The sequence below is a fragment of the Arvicanthis niloticus genome, chromosome 24 (assembly GCF_011762505.2).
Source record: "Arvicanthis niloticus isolate mArvNil1 chromosome 24, mArvNil1.pat.X, whole genome shotgun sequence".
NCBI classification, from domain to species: Eukaryota; Metazoa; Chordata; class Mammalia; order Rodentia; family Muridae; genus Arvicanthis; species Arvicanthis niloticus.
In genome coordinates, this window is record NC_133432.1 from 26,920,113 (window position 1) to 26,931,006 (window position 10,894).

Genomic DNA, 10,894 nt, shown 5'->3' on the forward strand with positions numbered 1-10,894 from the left:
TCCCGTCTAGAAACTAGGGGGGCAAGTGTCTATGAACTTCTTGGTTGTTAGCAGTCATAAGTTAACCTTGTCCCCTCTTCCATTTATCTGCCTCTGTAGAGGCCACGGTGGCTCAGGCCTTACATGGAAGCTGAGGCTGGGACACACGGGGATTGAGGACCTGGGGCACTGTGTCTTAGGTTGAGGGAACATCTGCAGGGAGGAGGCCAGCCTTGGTCTGGCTGAGCGGGCAGTGTGGTCCATTCAGATCTTCGTTAGAGGAGCGCCACCTAGTGGCGCTTGTGAAAACTGGTCTAACTTCCCGTTTCTTGGTCGTCAAAAAAAAGCAGCAAGAGATAGCTGGGATCCCTTACCTGGGCTGTGGCTCCAGATACTTAGAGGCCAAAATAAGGACAAAGTGGGTGGAGCGGTGGCGAGTGCTAACTAGACTTTGGCCATAGCCCCGACCTTAGTCTTAGCTTGCTTTTGGCTCAACCTGGGTTTTGGTGCTCTCTTCTTAACTTCCTAGTACAGAATATCCTTTAAGACAAAGCATGGGCAACCAGATATTGGTGTACATTTGTAATCCCAACACCCAGGAGGCAGAGGCAGGAGAATCAGAAATTCAAAGCCATTCTTGGCTGTATAATCATTTCAATGATAGCCTGGACTATGTGAGACTATTACAAATGAGATGTGGGGAGAAATAGAAAGAAGAAGAAGAAGAAGAAGGAGGAGGAGGAGGAGGAGGAGGAGGAGGAGGAGGAGGAAGAGGAGGAGGAGGAGGAGGAAGAGGAGGAGGAGGAAGAGGAGGAGGAGGAGGAGGAAGAGGAGGAGGAGGAAGAGGAGGAGGAGGAGGAGGAGGAGGAGGAGGAGGAGGAAGAAAAGAAGAAGAAAGAAGAAGAAAAAGAAGAGGAGGAGGAGGAGAAGGAGAAGAAGAAGAGGAGGAGGAGGAAGCAGCAGCAGCAATAACTCATGGAGGGTGTCTGTGTGTGTGAATTTGGGTATTAGTGTGTGCATGCATGCCTCGGTGTCCGAATGTATGAGTGTGTCTGTCTATTGTGTGTAACTGTGCTTCCCTGCACAGGGGTGACTCTGTGTGAATGAATGCTGGCTTTGGGGTATGTATCTGTGTGCATGTAGGTGTGTGAATGAATTGCTATCTATGTGTGTGTGTCTATTTGTATGAGTGTGTCTGTCTGTCTGTATGTGAGTATCTGTATTGTGACTATGTGTGCATCTGTATGTGCATAAGTCTGTATGTGAGTGCATGTATATGTGTGGGCATGTGTGTGAGTGTGTGTCTAAATGTATGTGTCTGTATGTGTGTATGTGTAGCTATGTGTGAGTGTGTCTGTCTTTATGTGAGTGTGTGTGTATGTGTGGCCATGTGTGTGTGTGTCTGTTGTGCACCTGTGGATCTTTGTTTACTACGTGCCTGTGGATGTAAATGCACCTTACCCTAGAGGTTCGTGACTGCAGCCCCTGTGCTTGTGGGTTTGGGGGACACCTGCTTTTCGTGCTTGGCATCCCTTCTTGGGCTCACAGGTGCCTAGCTGGATCCAAGGAAGGGCTGAAAACTTATTTGAGGTCCCCCTCTTGATGGGAGGACTTGAAGGATTCCCCTGCTTCATGATGTCAGTTTGGAAGTAGGTGTGAGATGCTGCGGTGGGGGACGTGAAGACGACACTGTCTGTGTGGCTTCTGTTCCATATGGACTTTACTTTTTTAAGATTTTAAAAAATATTATGTATATTTAATTTCTCAAAATTTAATTGGATGTGTTTGAGTGTTTTGCCTGGACGCATGCCTGTGGTGTTTGGTTGTGTGTGTTTGTGTGGTGCTCATGTGCAAAGGTGGGGTCACAACCTTGTGGGGTCAGCCTCAGGTATTGTTCCCCAGAATGTTATCTTATTTTTGGGACGGCGTCTCTCACTGGCCTCTCACAGTTCATGGATTTGTCTGGGCTGGCTGGCCAGCATGTGTCCACCTGCCCCTGGCTCCCAGGGCTGGGATTAGAAATGAATGTTACCACACTTGGCTTTTTTACATGGGTTCTGGGATCAAATTCTGGTCTTCACGCTTCTGTGGCTAGCACTTTACCCACTGAGATATCTCTCCAGCACCAGTAATGAGTAACTTATGGGTTTCAGCAGCATCGGTCTATAGATGCATCCATTGACTCAGTCTCCCAAGTGCCCTCAGCTGGAGTGCAGCTATGAAACAGACCCGTGCATGTATGTGGGTGTGCAAACATGCACGTGTGTGACTGCACATGCTTTGTATATGTGAGTGCTGGGCAGTACATGTGCTCGTGTGTGCATGCTCTGGGGGAGTGTGCACTGATGTGTGCATGCATGCATGGGAAGCCTATAGCTCTTTTGTGCGTGCCTTGTGTATACGGGCATGAGGGTGCATGTGTCCATGTTTGTGTGCTTTGAATGTGTGCAAACGTGAGGGTGGTATTCATGAGTTTGTGTGTGCTTGTGTGTGTGTGTGTGTGTATCCTTGCAATGTATGCATGAGTGTGTCTGTATTTGAGGGTGTGCATGCTCTGGGCATGCACATTTGAAATTGTGTGCAAGCATGACTGTGTGGGGGCGTGTGCACGTGTGGATGTGTGCATGCTTTGATGTGTACACTTGGATGAATGAATGCTCTGAGCGTGCCCATGCATGAGTGTGTTTGTGAGCGTGTGTTTGTTTGGGTGTGTGCACTATGAGCTTGTCTGTGCAAGCCTATGTGTGCACGCATGTGTATGCCCACATTTTCAGTGCAGGACATGTATGCACCTCTAACAGTATTTCCTCAGGGCGTTTCTGCCTTCCACACCCCACCTTCACCTCCCATTGGGTGGTGACTGCGACCTGCATGGGGCAGAGCAGCTGCCAACTGGCCCTGGGAGGAGCCCTGTTCGGATGTGTGTGTTGGGACTGGCAGCCTGGCACAAGTCACCGGCCAAATTAACTCAAGTTTCCTTTGGGGAAAAATGTAATCAGCTATTTCATTTGGGTCCATTTTAGCAAATTAACTTGTCTAGTATTTCCTTCTTATTTGTTTTATTGGGCAGAGGAGGGGATGTGAAAACAGGGGAGGCTCAGCAGGGACCAGAGCCCAGCTGGGACAGCTGCTGGAAGAAGCTTCCCTCTGGAGGATGGGGTGTCTGAGAGATGGGCTGTAAGGGAAAGTAGATCTGGGCTCAAATGGGATCTTGGCAGCAGGTGGGGGCTGATGGGGCCTTGGATCTGCTTGGGGTTTGGGGTAGAGCCTACATTGGAGAGGGGACTTCAACAGTAATGGGTGACCCACTTGCAAAGCAAGTGAGATGATTCCTAAGGCCAGATGAGACCTCCTGGGACACATTGACTCCTGGCAGAAGGAATTAGCCTAGAAGATTCCATTGGGGCCACCATATGTATCTGACTCCACTGTAGTGACCTCCACAGGCACTGAAGGCGCTCAAGCCTGGCTTCTACAGCCCTTCTGTCTTCTTCTCTCCCTCATACACTCATTCATTCATTCAGTTTAGAGACAGGGTCTCAATGTAGCCCAGGCTGGCAAGTCTCCAAGGTGCCGTGGAGTCAAAAATGACCTTGAACTTGTGATCCTCCCGCCTCTACCAGGACTGATGAGGTTACAGGCATGTTCTATCACTCGTGGCTTATGCAGGGCTGGGAGTGAGTCCTGGGGCTCCATGTGTGCTGGACAAGCACTGTGCCAGGTGAGCTGCAGCCCCAGATCGTCCCCACTCTCTTCTCCCTCTTTTCTCCTTCCCTCCCTCCTGTTTCCTCTTTGTCCGTCTTTCTTTTCTTCTCTTTCCAACCTCATTCCTTTCTTCTTTCCTTTTCTTTTTCCATGTTTTGCCTCTCACTGTGTCCTCCAGGCTGGCCTTGAACTCATGACCCTCACACGATCGACCGTCAGCTGGGATTCCAGGTGTGCCCCACCTCAGGCATTAGCTGTGGACATCAATGGCCTGTGTGACTCTTGAGCTTTATTTCTGGACAGAAAGCAATGGAAGCCTCTCGGAGCATGTACGGCAGCTGGCAGGCGAGTGTCATTGAGTGTATATTGTCATCTGTCCATTTCACAGTTGGGAATGTGACCTCTGGGATGTCACACACAGCTGCCTGACTGTGCCGGTCCCTGTTGATTCCCTCCCGTTTCCACCCCCCCCTCCTGTGTGTGTTGGGACTGGCAGCCTGGCAACAAGTCACCGGCCAAATTAACTCAAGTTTCCTTTGGGGAAAAATGTAATCAGCTATTTCATTTGGGTCTATTTTAGCAAATGAACTCATCCAGTGTTTTCTCCTTATTTGTTTTAATGGTTAGAGGGCAGGGTGTGGAAACAGGGGGCCCATGCAGTGGCCTTGGGGGCAGCCTTCCCAGCTTGTTTCCCCATGGCAAATCCTCATCTCTAAGTATCTGGAGGAAATACTACTTTTCTTGGGCTACGGGGATCTGACAGCTCGGTCAGTATAGTGGGGTTGCATAAACATGAGGCCTGACTTCAAATCCCAAGCACCCATGTAAAAGTCTGATCTGGTGCCTGTAATCCAGTGTTGTGGGGATGAGAGACAGAACAGTTCCTGACACCTACTGGCCAGCTGGTTCAGGCAACTGGTGAGTCCCAGGTTCAGTGAGAAACCCATCTCACAAAATAAGGTAGAGGGTGGGAGAGGAGGCTGGTGACAAAAGTTTAATCCCTAGGTCAAATTTAGTAAAGGGAGAGAGAGACAGAGAGAGAGAGAGAGAGAGAGAGAGAGAGAGAGAGAGAGAGAGAACGCACTGACATCTGAGAGTGGTCCTCTGACCTCCATATCACGTGCTCTGGCATGCATGTAAAATAAATAAAAAGGCAATAAAATACTACAAAATAATAATAATGTGCACTTATTGAGGAAAACGGCAACACACCGTCCCACACAGGATTCCTAGTTCTCTCCACTTGGAGTGTGTGTTGGAAGACTCATTGACAAGAGTCCTGAGAAGCAAACTTGATCTTGGTTGTTTGACTCTTTGCTGACATCCGGGGCCTTTATTCATTGTCCCTCCAGCCAGCTACCTTTGAAAAAAGCAGGAACCAGGGTGGGTGTGGCCAGATGACCTCTGGTGACCTTGTATGGCTCAGTCACTCATCTCTCCCCTCCCACCTCCCATTGAATCTGACTGGAGATTGTCTATTTTTTTCCACCCACTACCTTTCAACTCAAGTTATGGTTTTATAAATAATATATACTGCAAGCTGGTCTCGGGAAGGACGTTCATTCTGCCTGAAATATTTATAGCCCAGAGTGTCTGCTTTCTTTGCCTGGGAGTCATTTTTTTAGAGTGGCGGGCAGAGAGAGAGAGAGAGAGAGAGAGAGAGAGAGAGAGAGAGAGAGAACGAACGTGTACAAGGCGCATCTTTGGTGGCAACACCTGGAGAGTCCTTGCAGCCCAGCTGCAGGCTGATCTATCCTGTGGCCATAGAAGGGACATAGCAGTTGTTCCTGGGGACAGTTCCTTGGCTCAGACCTCTTAAATTATCTCAGGATGGCTCAGTGCGGTGACCTCAGCGCGATGACAGGCTCAGCACCGCTGTCCTGGGAATAGACGGGGTTTTCTAGCATGTGCCTGGAATAACAGCACAGTGGATCAGAATCTGGGATCCCTTTGAAATCCTTAGTTCTGTCCCGGAATGTGGGTGCTAGAGCTTGTATTCTGCAAATGGGGAAACTGAGGTGGAGAGAGGAAAGAAACACAGAGGGTATACACCATAAGGAAGCAGCAAAACTGCATTTGTTTGTTTGCTTGCTTCTTTGTGGAGGTTGAACATTGTGATCAGACATACTTAGTTGCCCTGATGAAATATTTTCATGTATGAATGATGTATGTATGTATGTATGTATGTATGTATGTACATACGTACATATGTATTTCTGGGACTGAATCTAAGGCCTTTCTCATGCTACACAGGTGCTCTACCACTGAATCATGCTTCTATCCCTCTCACTGGGGAGTCTTGGCAGGTGCTCTACCACTGAGCCACACCCCCAGCCCCTCACTGGGGGATTCTAGACAGGGGCTCTACCACTGAGCCACACCCCCAGCCCCTCACTGGGGGATTCTAGACAGGGGCTCTACCACTGAGCCATGCCCCCAGCCCCTCACTGGGGGATTCTAGGTAGGTGCTCTACCACTGAGCTACACCCCAGCCCCTCACTGAGGGATTCTAGGCAGGGGCTCTACCACTGAGCCATGCCCCCATCCCCCCCTGGGGGATTCTAGGCAGGGGCTCTACCACTGAGCCATGCCCCCAGCCCCTCACTGGGGGATTCTAGGGAAGGACTTGGAGACTGAAAATGTGCAGAAAGACCAGTGGTCAGGAAGGCTCCTGTGGACCTCTCTGTCACTTACTGCTGTGTGACCTGGGAAATTTACCCCGGGCAGGGTGGCACAGCTGTAGTCCCTGAATGTGGCAGATGGAGGGGGGCAGATCAGGAGCCTGGGCTGATAAAGATAAGGAAGAGGAAGAGAATGTGGGGAGAAAAAGGAGGAAGAAGAGGACAGAGGAAGAGGAGGTGGAGGAGGAAGAGGAGGTGGAGGAGGAAGGAGAGGAATAAAGTGTTATTCAGCAGATGGGGACCCAGGTGTTCCCCATGTCTGGCTGTGAGGCACACCTTGACTCAGTCCTTTGTTTTTTCTCAGGACATTTTCCCTCTACACATCCTTCGAGAGATGCAGGTCCACCTCCACCCCCCTCCCTCCAAATCCAGCAACATCCAAATAAATAAACTCTGAAATGATGAGGCAGAGCCTCTGAGTTCCGGAGCAGGTGTCGGACAGAACCCACAGGGAGAAACACATTAAATACAGTGCATATGTATGAGTTTCCAGTGCATACAAGGCTCAGAACACTCTTTGGAGAAGAAAGGAAGTCACAGGAGAACAGACGTGAGTGTGTTTCCATCAGGGTGCCGCTTACGTTGCTGGTGGGTACCTGTGCTGGCCTCTCAGATCAAGGGAGTAATTAATGAACCTGAAGTTGGAGACAGTGACATCCAGAAGGGACACAAACGAAGTCTCAGGTCTCTCTGTCTGTTTATATTTCTGTGTGTCTCCTCCATTTTCTCCCTCCTTCCCTCCCTCCCTCCCTCCTTCCCTCCCTCCCTCCTTTTCTTCTCTCCCTTCCACTCCCCTCTTTTATGTGTTTGTGCACATATGTTTAGCATGTGCACATGTTCTCACGGGTGCATGCTCACAGGGGGCCAGGGATCCGCCACTGTACATTATTTTGAGACAGGATCTCGCACCAAACCTTCAGTTCACCAATTCGGCTAGACTGTGCTGCAGGAATCTGCTCGCCTCTGCCTGATCCGGGGTTTCAGACTCGTGCACTGCATTGTTACGTGGGGGTGGGGTTTCAAACTCACATCCCCATGCTTGTTCCGCAACTGCTTTACCGACCCAGCCGTCTCTCCAGCTGGACACGGCGGGCTTCAATGTATACTGTTCTAGTTCTTTGATGGAGAGGCAGGGACTAGGGAGCAAGTACGTGTTTCATGCACTTTGTAGACTCAGCCCCTTTCACAAAGAGTTTCAGCAAAGGCCTTAGACAAGGAAGCGAAGGGAGCCCAGTCTGTGGGAATACAGAGTTTCTCTCTAAACAGAAAAATCAGGGTGGTCCATCAGGAGGAAAGAAGAACTGGTCCTTTGGAGTTTGGGCTTTTCCCCGGGCGGCATTTATTTCCTCAGACAATCTAGGCAACATCTCCATCTCCCTTTCGACACAAATAAGAGCTTCATCTCCCTCTTGAACCACTGACCCCAGAGCTGCCATCTTGGTATCTTTGTTTTGGCCACAAGCCTGTTTCCCTCTTCCCTCCAGACCCATTTTCTCAGGATTTGGGGGTAATTGGGGAACTCCTTATCTCATGCTAGATTCCTGCTAAGCCCCATTGCTCCCAGGTGCATGTACAGTCCCTCCACACACCTCTTCTGGCAGGCAACTCACTCCTCTGCCTTCCTTATTTGAACATCTAGTTCCCTGCAGCCGTCCACCCATTGTTTAGCAATCTGGGACAGAAGTCACAGCCCAGTGATGTCCTCTTCTTTGGCAGATGTTTGCAGATAACAGCTGGATCTTTCTAAACTCCATCCTTTTATAGGAAAATGGCTTTAGCGTCTCACACCGTGTTACAGTTACAGCCAATTGCCCCAAAGCCAGCTCGCCTCTCTGCAATCTCGGATCGGTGTGACTTTGAGAACCTAGAGAAATGTATGCAGGAGAATTAGGCAGATAAGAGGCCGGGAGATGGCTCAGCCAGCCAAGCATAACATGCTTTTATTAGAAGAAACTAAATTTCATCCCCATTAAGAAAGCCAAGTGTGCTGGTGTGTGCTTGTAAGCTCAGAGCTTACAGATAAGCTTACCTAGGGCTCACTGGCCAGCCAGCACGGCCAATTTGATGAGATCGAGGCCAGCAAAGGCCCCATCTCAGTAAAACAAGGTGGGCTGGTAGGGGATGTAATTAAATTGATAGGGTACCTGTCTAATGCTGTCCTGGGTTCCACCCCTAACACCATAGACATTATTCATGGCGATTCATACCACTAACTCCAGACTCGGGAAATGGAGGCAGAAGGATCAGAAGTTTCACACCACCACTGCCAGACTTCATTTATTGCCTTTTAAGTTGTTCTAATGTATCAGGAAAACGATCAGATCTATGGGATCCCTCATCCTCACGGGACTTATGCTTAGCTACAGGGTGTATTTGAGGGCAGCCCTGGGCTACATGAGACACAAAAAAACGAAGCGACCCAAGGAATAGACAACATCGAAGAAATCACAGCCACACAGAGAAACCCTGTCTCGAAAAAAAAAAAACCAAAAAAAAAAAAAAAACAAAACAAAAAACCCAGCCAACCAGCCAAGAGTTTCCTCTGGTCTTTACCCACACGCACACATATGTGTACTTATACACACATGAACAGCCATGCACAGAGAGAATACAAACATACATACACGCAGAAAGAGAGGCAGAGAAAGAGAGACAGAGACAGAGGCAGAGAGACACAGAGACAGAGAGAGATGGGAGAAGGGGCAGGAAGATGGGCCCGGATTCCTCCTGGGAGATCTTGAAACAATGAATGGAGCAGAGCCTGTCAGAACAATGTATTGAGAGGTGATGAAGCTACGGGAGGTGGGGACGCAGCCGGAGGAAGTGCGTCATTAAGGGAGGGTCTTCAATATGCTTGTCTTTGTCCCTCCCGCCTTGCTCCTCTTTCTGCTTCCTGTCTTCCCTGAACCGCACACCATTGTTTTAACGAGTTTTTCACCTTGTTGTTCTACTTGCCTCAGGCCCAAGACAATGGAGCCAGCTAACAATGGACTGAAACCCTGAGTCAGACTGAACGTTTCCTTAGTTAGGTTGTCGGTATCAGGTGTTTTGTTACAATGAAAGGTTAAACACTGTGCCTGGAGACTTCCTGATCAGAGGACTGCGGATGTAACTTAAGGTCCCCTTCCTGCCTCCCTTCCAAAATAACCACTCCACCATCTCTTCAAAAGACTTTTTAAAAAATTATTATTTATGTGCATGTGTCTGAGGAGGCCACATGTCAGATACTCTGGTGCTGAACCTGCCTGATGTGGGTGCTGACACCCGAACCCAGGTCCTCTGGAAGATCAGATCAGCAGGCATGCTTAAACACTCACTGAGCCATCTCTGGAAGATCAGATCAGCAGGCATGCTTAAACGCTCACTGAGCCATCTCTCCAGCTCCAGTCCCCCATTTTAAAATGTATTTATTTTATTTTATTTTATTTATTTGAGCATACTGTAGCTGTCTTCAGACACACAAGAGGGCATTGGATTCCATTACAGATGGTTGTGAGCCACCATGTGGTTGCTGGGAATTGAACTCATGATCTCTGGGAAAGCAGCCAGTGCTCTTAACTGCTGAGCCATCTCTCCAGCCCTCCAGTCCTCCATACTGCTCACAATAAAGATGTCGGTGTGTGCTGTACTTATTCCCACTCTTCCTCCCTTTTCCTTGTTTACATTTGTCATTTGAGCTTTTCCATTACTACGGTTGGAAATATTTGCCCTTTTAACCTTGATTAGACCTTCTCTAGCCACATCGATAGGCAGATTAGGAAAACTGGGAATAAACAGTGTTTGTTGGAATAATTATGTGAGTACTGTTCACTGGGAAGCTCGGTGGTCTGTGATGCAGGGTTTGGTTTGATGTTGTTCTGTATTTCCCTCTGCTCTTATTTCTGTGGCAGATTCTAACTTTTGTTTGTTTGTTTGTTTGTTTGTTTGTTTTTTCAAGACAGGGTTTCTCTGTATAGCCCTGTCCTGGAACTCACTCTGTAGACCAGGCTGGCCTCAAACTCAGAGATCTGCCTGGCTCTGCCTCCTGAGTACTGGGATTAAGAGTGTACACTACCGCCGGGCGGTGGTGGCTCACGCCTTTAATCCCAGCACTCGGGAGGCAGAGGCAGGTAGATTTCTGAGTTCAAGGTCAGCCTGGTCTACAGAATGAGTTCCAGGACAGCCAGGGCTACATGGAGAGACCCTGTCTCGAAAAACCAAAAAAAAAAAAAAAAAAAAAAAAAGAGTGTACACTACCACTGTCAGACTTCATTTATTGCCTTTTAAGTTGTTCTAATGTATCAGGAAAACTATCAAATCTATGGAATCCCTCATTCTCACGGAACTCTTTCTCTCCCCTATCTTCTTTGCTAATCTGGATCCTGTCATCTAGGACTACTCTTTGTTATTCTCCTGGGCCATTTTTTCTGTGCATCCCATTTCCTCCTCAAAAACCTTAGGGTTGCTGGCTAGTTTAGCTGGGTATAGAACAGGCATATGATGCCATGATCTGTGACTCTTCATTGTCTGTTTCCTTTCTCCTCCCAGGT

General features: G+C 48.7%; 1 long non-coding RNA gene across 1 annotated transcript in view; it reads left to right on the forward strand.

Moving 5' to 3' along the window:
• LOC143437475 (uncharacterized) overlaps positions 1 to 4,648 on the forward strand; it is a 29,597-nt gene extending 24,949 nt beyond the window's left edge. Inside the window, exon 3 of the long non-coding RNA XR_013106928.1 lies at positions 3,863 to 4,648. This is a non-coding gene — a long non-coding RNA (uncharacterized LOC143437475). The remainder of the gene's footprint in view (positions 1 to 3,862) is intronic.
• The last annotated feature ends 6,246 nt before the right edge of the window (positions 4,649 to 10,894 follow it).